Below are 14,092 nucleotides of genomic sequence, written 5' to 3' on the forward strand. Positions count from 1 at the left end.
GGTTGTTGAAAGAAAAACATATTCGGAAGGTTCTTGCCACGTTCGACGGGAGTTCAAAAGGTGAGGTTTGCTCGGCCGGGAAGCTCTTGCCGGCATCCGACGGGTAGGACTGGTAGGACTCGCCGGTAGACGGACTGAAAGGCCAAGATTGCTTGACCGGAAGGTTCTTGCCACGTTCGACGGGAGTTCAATACTCGTAGCATCGGACGGATAAACGTCGTTGGTAGTCGGACAGGGGACTTGAATAGGTAAGATTTGCTCGACCGGGAGGCTCTCGCAGCATCTGACGGGAGTTCAATACTCGCTGCATCGGATGGTTAAGCCTCGCCAGTAGATGGACTGAAAAGGCCAAGATTTGCTTCACCGGAGGCTGTTGTCGCGTTCGAAGGGTGTTCAATACTCGTAGCATCGGACGGATAAACGTCGCTGGTAGTCGGACAGTGTTCGAAAGTTAAGCATATGACAAAATAGGATTTCCTGTGCTAGCGTAGCCCAAATAAATGCCATGAATCTGGATGGATAGGCATGTTTTTAGAAGCAGAGGTGATGTCGACTTTTGACAGCCAGGTGCTGAGACCCATGATTTTATCAAATGGATTGCCTAATCAATGTCCTACTATTGTGAGAGAATTCGTCGAGAGGAAATCGAGGCGTTTATGCTTGAAACGAGGAGTTATGCAGAGCTGATAGATCGATTATAAGGCATTTCTTACCCCGGAAATTTTCCTAGCAGCCACTCCAATGGGCTAATGCTGAGAAGGCGGTCATTGAAAATGCTGATCCTGAACCCTCGTTTAATAGGGGAAAAACTGAACAGATTATAACAGTGAAATGGCTGAACGTAATGAAAAACTCAGAAAAATGGCAACTTTTGATGTCCACGTTCAATGTAATGCGTATATATGTTATATTGTTTTATACATTTTATTAAGTTTGTTTGTTCAATGGAACCAACCACAGAACCAAGTTATTTACTTTTGATACTTCATTCGAAACGATTATTATGGCCTATTGTGGCCTGCAATGCATCTGTTACCCAATTGCTCATTAGTGAATTAGGTGCCTTGGATGAGGGGTCTATGTTTGCACCTGCCGGGATCCATGCTCGGATGTTGTAAGCCACTAGCGGTGGCTCCGAGGCAACATCATTTGGTGGGACAGGCAGTGATGTTGCTATAAAAGAGGATATTGTGACTTTAAATGAAGTAGAGAGCTGAGAGGGAGAGGAGCAGGGGCCAAAATTTCCATCAGAGGCAGCCTCACGTGTAATATCGGCCTCTGGGGCTTGAGGTGGGAAACTGATGAAAGCAAAAGAGAAAAGGGAGTAAAAGAAAGATGTGTGGGTCTGTTATGTGTGGGTCTCGCGCTTGCTTCGCCTGCTGTAGCTGTAGGCCACAGGAAGGGAGTCCTGAATAATTTGAGCTCTTCTAGCGGAGGTAGCCTCGCACTAGTGTCTGCTATGGGAGTTGGAGGCCACTGAAAACGAAAAAAGGGGGTTATTAGTAGCGGGAGAAAAAAGACTGAGATGTGTGGGCCTGTGTTGCAAGCGGAGGCAGCCTTGTGCTTGCTTCTGCTGCTGTAGGCCACGGGAAAATGGTTTGTGACTTTTAACGCGACATGCTGGAATGTCCAGGTGGCCTGCAGTGCTGCCGACTTAGCCATTTTGCTGCTAGATTAGCCACTTCTCAGACTACCCTAGCAAACCCTTGTTTTTGTTTTTCAAGCAGCGAACGTACCGGCCCTTATTTTTTTTTTTGTGGCAACCTTGAAATAGTGGTAAGTGATGAAAGGCATGCGTTTTTCTTTTAACCACGCAAAGTCAAGTCACCTTTATTTATATAGCGCTTTTAACAATGTAAATTGTGTCAAAGCAACTGCACAGTATCAAAAAAGGAAAATAGTGTGCCAATAATGTAAAATGAAAAGATTAAACATTTTCAGTTAAAGGCATTTCATTATTGAATTCAGTGATGTCATCATCCAGCTCAGTTCAGTTTAAATAGTGTCTTTGCAATCAGGTCGATGATATCGCTGGAAATGAAGTGTCTCCAACTAAGCAAGCCAGAGGCGACAGCGGCAAGGAACCAAAACTCCATCAGTGACAGAATAGAGAAAAAAACCTTGGCAGAAACCAGGCTCAGTCGGGGGGCCAGTTCTCCTCTGGCCAAACGAACCAGCAGTTCAATTCCAACTGCAGCAAAGTCAGATTGTAAGGGCTCAACTGGGGATCTGTCTCTGGCGCTCATCTAGGTGTCCTGGTCTCCGACAGAATAGAAACAGACAAATATTAGCGTAGATGCCATTCTTCTTATGATGTAACGAGTACATCATGTGTTATGGGGAGTGTTCCCGGTTCAGGTTGATCTAATTAATGCAGCCTAACAAGCCTTTAACGGATTTGAATAATAGAAGTGTATTAGTGTGTTATGTGTAAACCAGGTTAAAGAAATGTGTCTTTAATCTAGATTGAAACTGACAGAGTGTGTCTGCCTCCCGAACAGTATTAGGTAGATTGTTCCAGAGTTTGGGTACTAAATAGGAAAAGGATCTGTCGTCCGCAGTCGATTTTGATATTCTAGGTAATATCAAATGGCCAGAGTTTTGAGAATGCAGCAGACGTGGAGGACTATAGTGTGATAAGAGCTCGCTCAAGTACTGAGGAGCTAAGCCATTCAGGGTTTTATAAGTAATTAACAAGATTTTAAAATCTATACGATGTTTGATGGGGAGCCAATGCAGTGTTGACAGAACTGGGCTAATATGGTCGTACTTCCTGGTTCTAGTAAGGACTCTAGCTGCTGCATTTTGGACCAACTGTAATTTGTTGATCAAGCGTGCAGAACAACCACCCGATAAAGCATTACAATAGTCTAACCTAGAGGTCATAAACGCATGAATTAGTATTTCTGCATTTGACGTTGAAAGCATAGGTCGCAATTTAGATATGTTTTTGAGATGGAAAAAAGCAGTTTTACAGATAACATAGAAACATGGCTTTCAAATGAAAGATTGCTATCAAACAGCACACCTAGGTTCCTAACTGATGAAGAAGAATTGACAGAGCAGAGTATCATCAGCATAACAGTGAAAGCTAACACCATGTCTCCTGATAATATCTCCCAAGGGTAACATGTAAAGCGTGAAAAGTAACGGCCCTAGTACTGAGCCTTGAGGTACTCCATACTGCACTTGTGATCGATATGTTACCTCTTCGTTCACTGCTACGAACTGATGCCGTTCAGATAAGTACGATTTGAACCATGCTAATGCACTTCCACTAATGCCAATAAAGTGTTCTAGTCTATTTAAAAGAATGTTGTGGTCGATAGTGTCGAACTCAGTGCTAAGATCCAGTAGAACTAATAAAGAGATACAACCACGATCAGATGATAGAAGCAGGTCATTTGTAACTCTAATGAGAGCAGTCTCAGTACTATGATACGGTCTAACTCCTGACTGGAATTCCTCACAAATACTATTTTTCTCTAAGAAGGAATATAATTGCGAGGATACAACCTTTTCTAGTATCTTTGACAGAAAAGGGAGATTTGAGATCGGTCTGTAATTAACTAAATCTGTGGGGTCAAGATGTGTTTTTTTAATGAGAGGCTTAATAACAGCCAATTTGAAGGTTTTGGGGACATATCCTAATGACAGTGATGAATTAATAATAGCCAAAAGAGGATCTATGACTTCTGGAAGCAGCTCTTTTAGTAGTTTAGATGGAATAGGTTCTAACATACATGTTGTTGGTTTAGATGATTTAACAAATTTATACAATTCTTCCTCTCCTATAGTAGAGAATGAGTGAAATTGTTCCTCAGGGGATCTATAGTGCACTATCTGATTCAATATTGTAGCTGATGGCTGCATGGTTACAATTTTATCTCTGATAGAATCGATCTTGGAAGTAAAGTAGTTCATAAAGTCATTACTGCTGTGCTTTTGGGAAATGCCAACACCTGTTGATGCTTTATTTTTCGTTAATTTAGTGACTGTATTGAATAAATACCGGGGGTTATGTTTGTTTTCTTCTAGAAGAGACAAAATGTAATCAGATTCTGTAGGATAGGGTATTTTCCCGCCAGGCTATACGAAATACCTCTAGTTTTGTTTTCCTCCATCTGTGCTCCATTTTCTGGGCTGCTCTCTTTAAGGTGCGAGTGTGCTCATTATACCACGGAGTCGGATTGTTTTCTTTGTTCTTCCTTAAGCGTAAAGGAGCAACTGTATCTAAAGTGCTAGAAAGAGAGAGTCCATAGTTTCTGTTACATCATCAAGTTTTTCTGCGCTGTTGGATATGCTGAGGAATTGAGATAAATCAGGAAGATTTCTCACAAAGCAGTCTTTTGTGGTAGAGGTGATGGTTCTACCATACTTGTAACAAGGAGTAGAATTTACAGTTTTAGCTATATGGAGTTTACACAAGACTAGATAATGAGCTGAGATTTCATCGCTTTGCTTGCTTTTTCAACACCACTAACATCAATTCCATGTGACAGTATTAAATCTAGAGTATGATTTCCACAATGAGTAGGTCCGGAAATGGGTTGTCTAACCCCAATAGAGTTCAGAATGTCTATGAATGCTGATCCTAATGCATCTTTTTCATTATCGACATGGATATTAAAATCACCAACAATTGAGACTTTATCTGCAGCCAGTACTAACTCAGATAGAAAATCAGCAAATTCTTTAATAAAGTCTGTGTGGTGCCCTGGTGGCTTGTATACAGTAGCCAGTACAAACATCACAGGGGATTTATTACTAGCACGTGTTTCTCTAGATAATGTTATACGCAGCACCATAACTGCAAACGAGTTATACTTAAAGCCTGCCCTCCGAGAAATACTGAGAATACTGCTATAAATTGTAGCAACACCTCCCCCTTTACCTTTCGGACGTGGCTCATTTTAACAGCAGTAATCTTGGGGGGTAGACTCATTTAAAGTAATGTATTCATCTGGTTTTAGCCATATTTCTGTCAAACAGAGCAAATCTAGATTATTATCATTGATCAAATCATTTACAAAAAGTGCTTTTGTAGAAAGGGACCTGATATTCAGTAAGCCAAGCTTTATCAATTGTTTCTATGTATTGTAAAAAAAAAATATTTGTTGAACATCAATTGAATTGTTAATTTTAATTTGTTTTGAACGTTTTCTGTATTTTCTAGTTTGGGGAACAGACACAGTCTCTATAGTGTGATATCTGGGTGAAAGACAAAGGCAAGAAAAGTATTGAAACAGCTAGCCAGCCAAGTGCACATCGGCTGGTAATGTTAGACACTTTGGTAGAGGTGCCTAGTAGTACGCGCTTCACGTATGTATTAAGTTGCACTTGTTAAATAATTGTTTATTTATGATGCGCCTTATTTATTTATTTCTTTTTAATTTTTTTTAAAGTTTGTACCCATGATTGTAATCTGTTGGTCCACTGTGACCACCAGCGAAACTTCCCCTTCCACTGTTGATCTTATTCATAAAACAAATTAATCTTATCCATCTTATCTATCCATTTATCGCAATGCAATGTGTAGATTCAATACGGGTAAAAATGCTGGTGACAAATGCAGAAAGTTCGAGTAATTCCAGTGTGTATTCTAGCTCTTTGCGTTATGGTAACATAAGACGTTAACATCCAGTGATATCGCGACACCCTTTAACAACTTTTAGCAATGAATTATCTGCCATTAACATTTTTTACCTGAAAATTATTTGGCAACATTGGTGGTCTGCACCGCTAGCGGGAGCCACCTCGCGCTAGCATCTGGAAACAGAAGAAAGAGGTCCTGCAGCATACGGCGCTGCGGTTGGGAGACCCGCGGTGCAGGCTGAGCCGAAGCGGGATGCGAGTGAGGCTTTGCTGCGAGGCTTTGCTCGTTGAAGGCCTGCTGCTGCGACCCGACGCTCGCGGTGACGACGGTGGTGTTGAGCGAGGAGAGTTCAGAGCTTTTCTCGATCTATTGGCCGCCTTGGCGGCTGGAGTGGATTTAGGAGTGAGGTTGGCTGTTTTGCGTGGTGAAGAATAGAACGTGCAAATCCGCTTTGTTTATCCTCCGTGAGGACGTTGCGTCTGAATTATTCAGCGTTTGCCTCAGGCTTAAATGCGAACCACTTTCCGATTGGAGGGATTGTTGGCACGGATGATATTTGCGTCCGAATGATAGGAGGATGGAAGTGACGCCAGTGCATGCGAGGTAGCCTCGGCAGAGAGAAGCGGCCGCGGCGAAGCCTGGAGCTCGGCGGCCGTGTCTGGTGGAGAAAGACCGATCATGGGGCCGGCGGATCCGAAAAATCCTCAGTATAGGTCTCGTTGTTTGGACGGGATGCGTTGAGTCTGTAATGTAATGGTAAAAGGTGCAAACCGAATGCTGATTATCCGTCAAATGAATAGAGGTATGTCAGCTGTATTTATATCCGTGCATTGATTAACTTGAGTGCGAACCTCCTGTGTTAATTAGGCCAAGTATCTGACGCGCTCCTCCCGAACTTTGTTAATAAAACATCATGTCAATGTACCCATGGTTCCAGTGGCCCTTTAGATGGTGCTCACATCTGCAACAAGCTTGATGTCAAGAACAACTAATATGCTTTCCTCACTCTAGGGAACTATGAATACTTGATGATTCTGTATAGGCTCTCCAACTCACCTTCCATCTTTAAGAGGTTAACTGATTAAATCTTCTGGTACTAACTTCATTGATTCCTCATGATCTACATAGACAATATCCTGATTTACCCCTACTCATTCTCCAATCATGTTAATCTGCCTAGTCCTCCTTCGCCTACAAGAGCATCACTTCCATGATGGATAATCCATGGTTTTCAACTGCACTGTCTGACCTTATTCATGAGCGGCATGGGCTAAGGCCAGACAAACCAACTTAAATCCTGATTGGTTGTATTTTAAACAGCTTCGTAACAGATGTACAGTTATGATCAGAAAGGCAAAAGCAGAGCAGAGTATTTTCTTGATAAAACTAAAAAAATCAGCAAAAGCAAGTAAGTTCTGGAAAACTAAGTTTTTGACTGGTTATAGATCTGTTTCAGGTCTTCTCAATTGCATAACAAAGGATGGTATTAAAATAGTGGATAAATTACAAATGCTCAATTGTTTTAATAGCCACTTTACCGAATCAGGGTCATTGTTTCAGACTAATAATTATACCATTGTAAATTCTGAATTTTTTAATGCAGAGCGGCATCTATGGACAACAGAGTTCGTTTTTATTTTAATATTATTTCACAACCATTGACATATCTGTTAATTCTTTCCCTAACAACCAAGGAAATTCCACAGATCTGGAAGTCTGCTTTTGTTGTTCCTCTGTTGAAAGGGGGCGACCCTACTTTATTAGATAACTTTAGACCTATTTCAAAGCTATGTATCTTGTCAAAACTTTTGGAAAGTTTTATCAGTGAACAACTGACACAGTATTTACACTGTCATAAACTTTTGTGTATCAACCAATCAGGATTTCGTAAAAAACACGGCACCATTACGGCTGTCTTAAAAGTTTTAAATTACCTTGTGGGGTCCCTAGATGAAAGACACCACTGTGCATGTCTTTTTTATTGATTTAACTAAAGCATTTGATACAGTGGACAATAAGATTTTGTTAGATAGGCTTAGAAGTTTTGGTCTATCAGAGAATGTAATAATGTTTAATGCTTATTTAAAGGGAAGAACTCAATGTGTGCAAGTGGAAGGTATCAAATCAGACTTAATGGAAGAGGGTACGGGAGTCCCCCAAGGATCTGTATTGGGGCCATCATTATTTAATGATTAACATTGATAATGCAAGGTTCCACTTTTATGCAGATGACACTGTCATCTATTGTTCTGCTCCTACAAAACAACAAGCTCTGGGTGACTTACAATCAGCATTTGATATTATTCAAGCAAGGTCTTTTACTTTATAGTTGGTCTTAAATGTTGAGAAAACTAAATTTATGTGGTTATCAAATTCTAGAAATTATTTGGATAGTTCTGTTGTTCTCCGAACTCTGCAAGGGAGACTGATTGCATAAGTGTCAGAGTATAAGTACCTGGGCATCATAATTGATGACACACTACGTTTTAATGCATATATTAATTATTTGTGATTAAAGTTGAAGAAGCGGCTAGGATTTTATTTCAGAAATAAGCCTTGCTTTTCATTTAATGCAAGAAAGAAGCTTGTGTCTGGAACTTTTTTTACCGATTCATGACTATGGGGATGTGATGTATCAGCATGCCTCTTCTTAACTTCTTGCCTCCTTGGAAGCTGTGTATCATGGTGCTTTAAGATTTATTACGGATTGTAAATTTTCTACACATCATTGTATACTATATAATAATTAATTCATTCATTCATATAATAGAGTTGCCTGGTCTTCACTTGCTGTTCGAAGGAAAATGCATTGGTACTTATTGATTTACAAAGCTATTCTGTTTTTTTTGCCATCCTATCTCTGTTGTGTGATTCAACAAAAAGTAGTTGTTAACTATTCATTGCGTTCCCAGTCTTTTTATAATGTACCTTCAGCTCAAACTAATTTAGGTAAAACTGAATTTGAATATGCTGTACCGTTCAGACTGGAACTCTCTTCAAATGAAACTGCGGCTAAATCAGTTGGTGTCTCTTAGTAGTTTTAAAACACTTTTGTGTGCAATAGAAAATGATAGAATGATTTGCAAATGCTTCTAATGCTGTAATATTTTATTGTTATGATGTACTGTTCTTTGTCGTACATGTATTTGTATAACTGGGCCGCCTATCTTGGCCAGGACACTTCTGGAAAAGAGATTTTTAATCTCAGTGAGGTTCTCTCCTGGTTAAATAAAGGCAATATAAAGTTAGATGCACTGAACTACCACCACCCACTTCCTGGGATACATTATGGCATTTTATATAGTCCCTGAAGAAGTGCAAGCTATTACATCCTGGTCTGCTCCAATCATCCTTAAATAACTTCAACACATTCTTCAGATTCCTTAAATAACTCCAACACATTCTTCAGATTCTCAGACTTTTTACAGACTATTCATCCTGAATGTCAACTCCCCTCACCAACAAAAACTTTGCCCTGGTCTACTGAAGCTGTTCAAGCCTTCCAGCAGCTAAAAAAAACACGCATCACCTCAGAACTTTTCCATGAACACAATCCAGAACTCCTGTTCAGTGTGGATAATGCTTCTACATAATGCTTCAACATCCAGAGTGAGGCACCTGGCAGAGCTTTATCCATGCACAACCCCCCTCAAGCTGGCAATCAAGGAGTCACTCCACTGGCTTGAGGGTTCTCACCATATGTTTCAGATCTTCACAGATCACCTTAGTGTGGAATATCTTTGGGATGTCAAGTGGACATCTGGGGATAACCCCCCAAATTTTGCTTATCCTCACTTGTTACTGGTGGCCCTAGCTTTAGTGCAATGGCCACAATGTCAAGGTGACCGTTGACTTACTGGAAAACTTAGCGTCTGATCATGGTCTGCAATTCATATCCCAAGTCTGGAGTGCTTCAAGTTACTGGGTATCACTGTTAGACCACTGTTAGACCACTGTTAGGGGATCACTTTCTTCAGGCTATCATCCTCAGTCCAACAGCCAGTCCAAGTCTTGTGGGGCCGGTTGCATAAACTGCTTAGACTAGTCTAAAAAAGTAATCTGTTTTTTCTTCGAGACTGGTCATAACTTTTTAAATTCAGTTACATAAAGGTAGATTGGTCTAATTTGGTCTAAGATTTGGCCTAAGTTCTTAAGACACAATCTTAACATAACTGCTATGTTTATTTAACTGGCTCCTGGTTCCTCTGAAATTACTGCCATCAACTCCAGCAGGATTCTCACCTCACACTTGCCTCTGTTTTCTAGTCTTGTACTCTCCAGCTGCAGTGTTCTCTTTATGACTCCCCTGGTGATCCTCTTCATCTTCATTGTCATTGTGAAATATATCCTTATCATCAATTTATCTGCTTTATCAATGTGCCATCTTCTACATCTATGTTAGTCTTTTTTTTTTTTACTGCTACTCTGGCATCATATGCTCTGTATACCCAAATATCCCAACACTTGGGTTAACACAGTCATCTGGCTCAGTCTCTTTTGTTAGATTTATTGAAAAATCTAATAAAATTAGCAAACAAATTTAAACTTAAAGCTACTGAATTCGTTTACAAAATTAAATAAAAATAGGAATTAACCACAGCTAAATTTAAAATAATAAGGTCAGTGCTTCAACTATAAATTGTTCTGTTTTGAGGCCAGCCTAAGTAAAAAAAAAAAAAAAAAAAAAAAATATATATATATATATATATATATATATATATATATATATATATTCTATTGTCTTTGTGGCTTCATTGACACATGTCTACCGGGTAAAGATTGAATGTCATTCTCCATGCAGTACACATAATTATATGTAAACAGAGAAAATAAAGCATATACTATTATCATTGTGTACACCGGATGAAAGAATGCTATGAGCTCATTATAGCAAAAGAAAAAAAAAAGTTAATGCTCTGTCTCAGTTTTCCTTCTTTCCCATTCCAGCAGCAGCACCATTGACATGGGAATAGTGTGACGTCACCACAGCCTGACAGAATATATAATTAATGCTTTGCGCTGAGACCAATAGTCTCTCTCTCTCTTCACACCAGCACCACAGACAAAGGAAGAGATGAGAAGGAAAGAGAGATAGCACACTCAGGCAGCTGAAAATGTTGTTTTTGCTTTGACTGCACTAAGATCTGCATCTTTTATTAGCTGCCGCTTGTTATTTGTTTCTCTTTTTAGTCTTTTTAGTCCTCTATCCCTCCCCCTTTCTTTATTTCTTTATCTCCAAAGGGGATTGAAAGAATGCAAGTGGGTGTCTGTAAAAGACAGATTTTTCATCCCTTCTGTTGTGACTAGGACTGAGCTGACCTCCACATCCTGCTGTGCCTTGGAATATCTTATCACTTGGATTTCTGTTTGTCATTTAAGAGCATCTGGAGGGGATCCAAAACAGCTTGGATATTGTTGTTTACTTGAGGAGATTTTTTATTTTTCCCCTGAATTATCTTTTGTCACATGAGGATCATGATTGGATGTTTGTACTGTTTCTATTGCTTTCTGTATAATTGTGGATTTTGGTACATTCTTTCTGAGGTAAAAGCTCTGACAGCGACATAACTGAGACTATTAGGAGTGTACACAGGAGTCGATAATAACCAGGATTCAGATTAGAAATAGATAGTGGTATTCTCCGCAGAAACACGGGCAGGTGGCTCTGTTGTTTAGTCTGAAAGATAGATTAAGTTCATTTGAGGCCATGAAGAAAATCTGGTCAAAGAAAAGATTCCAGGTGAGTCGAATCATTCTATCCAGAGTCATACACTTCACAAATGACAAAATTTGACTTTTTCTTGGATTGTATTGGATTTTTCTTGGATTGGCAAATCACATTTTCAATGTAGCAATGTAAAATAATTGATGTAGTTGTAGTTCTTTTTTTAAGGTATTCTATCAGCTACCTCATGCCCAACAGTTTATGTACAGTACAACCAATACAATGACTTTGAAACAAACAGACCTGATGTCAGTTAATTGCCTTTAAAATGGGCAATAAACAATTTCTTAGGTACTGTGACAACTAAATTACCCAGTTGCCTTGGTAGCAACGTAGGAGTACTTTTGAAATGCTGCAAGCCTGCAAACATGAGAATTGACAAAGGAGGGAAAAAACATAAGTCTTCATATAGGCTTTGTGTTTAATTTCTGCCCTGTGTCATCATGAAATATTGTATATATTGTACATTGTTGAATGAAAACCAAGTTATTTACACCACTAGCATAACCCTATGAATGCAACAAAAAAGCTAGAAAAATCAACAACCTATTTTACACTTCCCAAAATTAACAGACAGCCTTTTGTGTATTTTTTGTCTTTCCAGAGAGCTGGGCATTCTAGCTGGACGTTTGGGAGATTCACTCATGGTGTGTTTTGCTTACGACAAAACTGTAAAAAGTCCAAAACCACAAACCTATTTGTAGACAAAAATACAACAATGGAAGTGTGCGCACAACTTTACAGAATGGACATGTTTTGCAGAATAATCATGACGTAGATGGTTAAACAGGTTTAAAAATAGCTGCCAAGATAATACATTTCTATCCATAGGTTTTTAAATGTTGACATCAGAAATTGTTGGGTATCCGTAAGGAATGCAACGCTGATTGAAGCTGTACAATAATACAATTTTTTAAATGTAGCCTGTAAATGTGGATATGTGCGTATGTTTGTGTGTCATGTATATGCTCCCACACAAGTGCATGTCTGCAGACATTTGTTTCTATAGTAACAGTCTTCTCTTGTCCACCTCTGCTTGCTGCCGTTATGGAAGTGAAGTTTTACGCTTGTGCAGGAAGCAAAGCAATGGTAATTGTTATCCATTTCTGTGATCCTTGCCTTTCATTACTGGGTTTTTGAATTGATTTGGGTTTGCAACCATGCATTATTATATACATAACAGTAAAGTACACTGTAGGTTTTCATTCGGAGCTCTATTAATTTCATAAACTTAAATTCTACACTATTTGTTATGGGAAAAGTAAGCCTTGCTCACATCATGGCTTTCTTTCTTTCTTTCTTTCTTTCTTTCTTTCTTTCTTTCTTTCTTTCTTTCTTTCTTTCTTTCTTTCTTTCCAGAAAAACACAGTACAGTCTGAAAGTACTTGTACTTTAAGTCAAACAATATAGGCCTAATTAACTTGACAAACCATACATCATTAAAAATATATTTTAAGCTTAAATTTTTTTACCTTTTTACTCTAAAAATCTTTTAGTGCCAGTATTTTATTAATATGTGCAATGAATTGTGAATATAAAAAACAGAATCTGTACCTTTAATATGACATACAGTATGAGCCTCCGCTGTATCCATGAGGGGGGAAAAAGTGTTTCATTAGACATCATCCCTCAGGGTTTTTAGTCCAAATGTCTGCACATCTGGATAAATATTGATGGATCTCTTATGTTTACTTAAAAAAAAAAAAAAATGTTGAGGTCTTTTTCTTTCTTTTTTTTTACTCCAAGCATTGCAGAGCGCTAAACATGTAATATCTGTTTCATTCATACTCGTAGCTGGAGGGCACCCTCCAGCAGAAAGTCCCCACAAGTGAGACTCTAGAAGTCATAAAACTTATTCCAGGAAATCTCTTACATGGACAAAGACATCCAACCATCGCTGTAGTGGTTAAATAAGAGAACCGTTTTAAATGATAAAACATGAAGTCGATATATAGTGTTCATGTTTGTTTTAGCAATCTCGGGTATTTAATAAAATATAATAAAGTAATACAAAATAATAAAGTTTTAATACAAAATAATAAAGTAAATTTATAATATCCTCCTGAGACCCAGCTCTGGAGTTTTTGCCTCTGTAGTGGACATTCTATTTCAGTGAATTTCTCTGAGACCTCACATGTCACAGTTGTAAGCCTGGATGTCCTGTAGAGCACATACAGGGCTTTATAGAGATACTAAATGATTGGAAGTTTCACCATGACCACACCCTCTCCTAGGTCTTTAAAGATGGCTAAATTTAATTTAGTGAAACATTTTACATCCTTATGGAATATGATTATTTTTGCAATTGTCATTTAAATCTGAATAATTTTCTAATTGTTTGTCATAAAGCAACATCTCAGGAAAATGTTATGGGTTTTCAAATTCAAATATGACTTCCTGTTATGAAACAGGACATCATTTCATACATGTTCACTGTAGAGGACACCGGGACTAAAAGGATGTTTATTGTTAATTTTGGGAGACATAACAATTGAATAGGAAAATAAATTATATATCTATTTTGTTATGAAATATTAGATATTATTATGAAAATCTGGCCAATTATTACTCCCATTATGACAATTATTTTTTCAACATGCTGTCCCAACAGCAACCGATTAATATGCAAATTTGATACAGTATAGATACACTGTGTTTAATGGGAAATCCAGTTTATGGAAATTTGTACAGACATATTGCATAAAACAAAATGGTATATCAAAGCATTTTGTTATATATTTTATAACATAGTTGAGAATCATCCTTAAACA

At 38.5% G+C, this 14,092-nt stretch overlaps 1 protein-coding gene across 1 annotated transcript in view; it reads left to right on the top strand.

Moving 5' to 3' along the window:
• The window catches only part of LOC306879179 (striated muscle preferentially expressed protein kinase-like), a 68,962-nt gene that overhangs the window by 23,738 nt on the left and 31,132 nt on the right, over nucleotides 1–14,092 (top strand). The window lies entirely within an intron of this gene.

The sequence above is a fragment of the Barbus barbus genome (assembly GCF_936440315.1).
Source record: "Barbus barbus genome assembly, chromosome: 13".
NCBI lineage: Eukaryota > Metazoa > Chordata > Actinopteri > Cypriniformes > Cyprinidae > Barbus > Barbus barbus.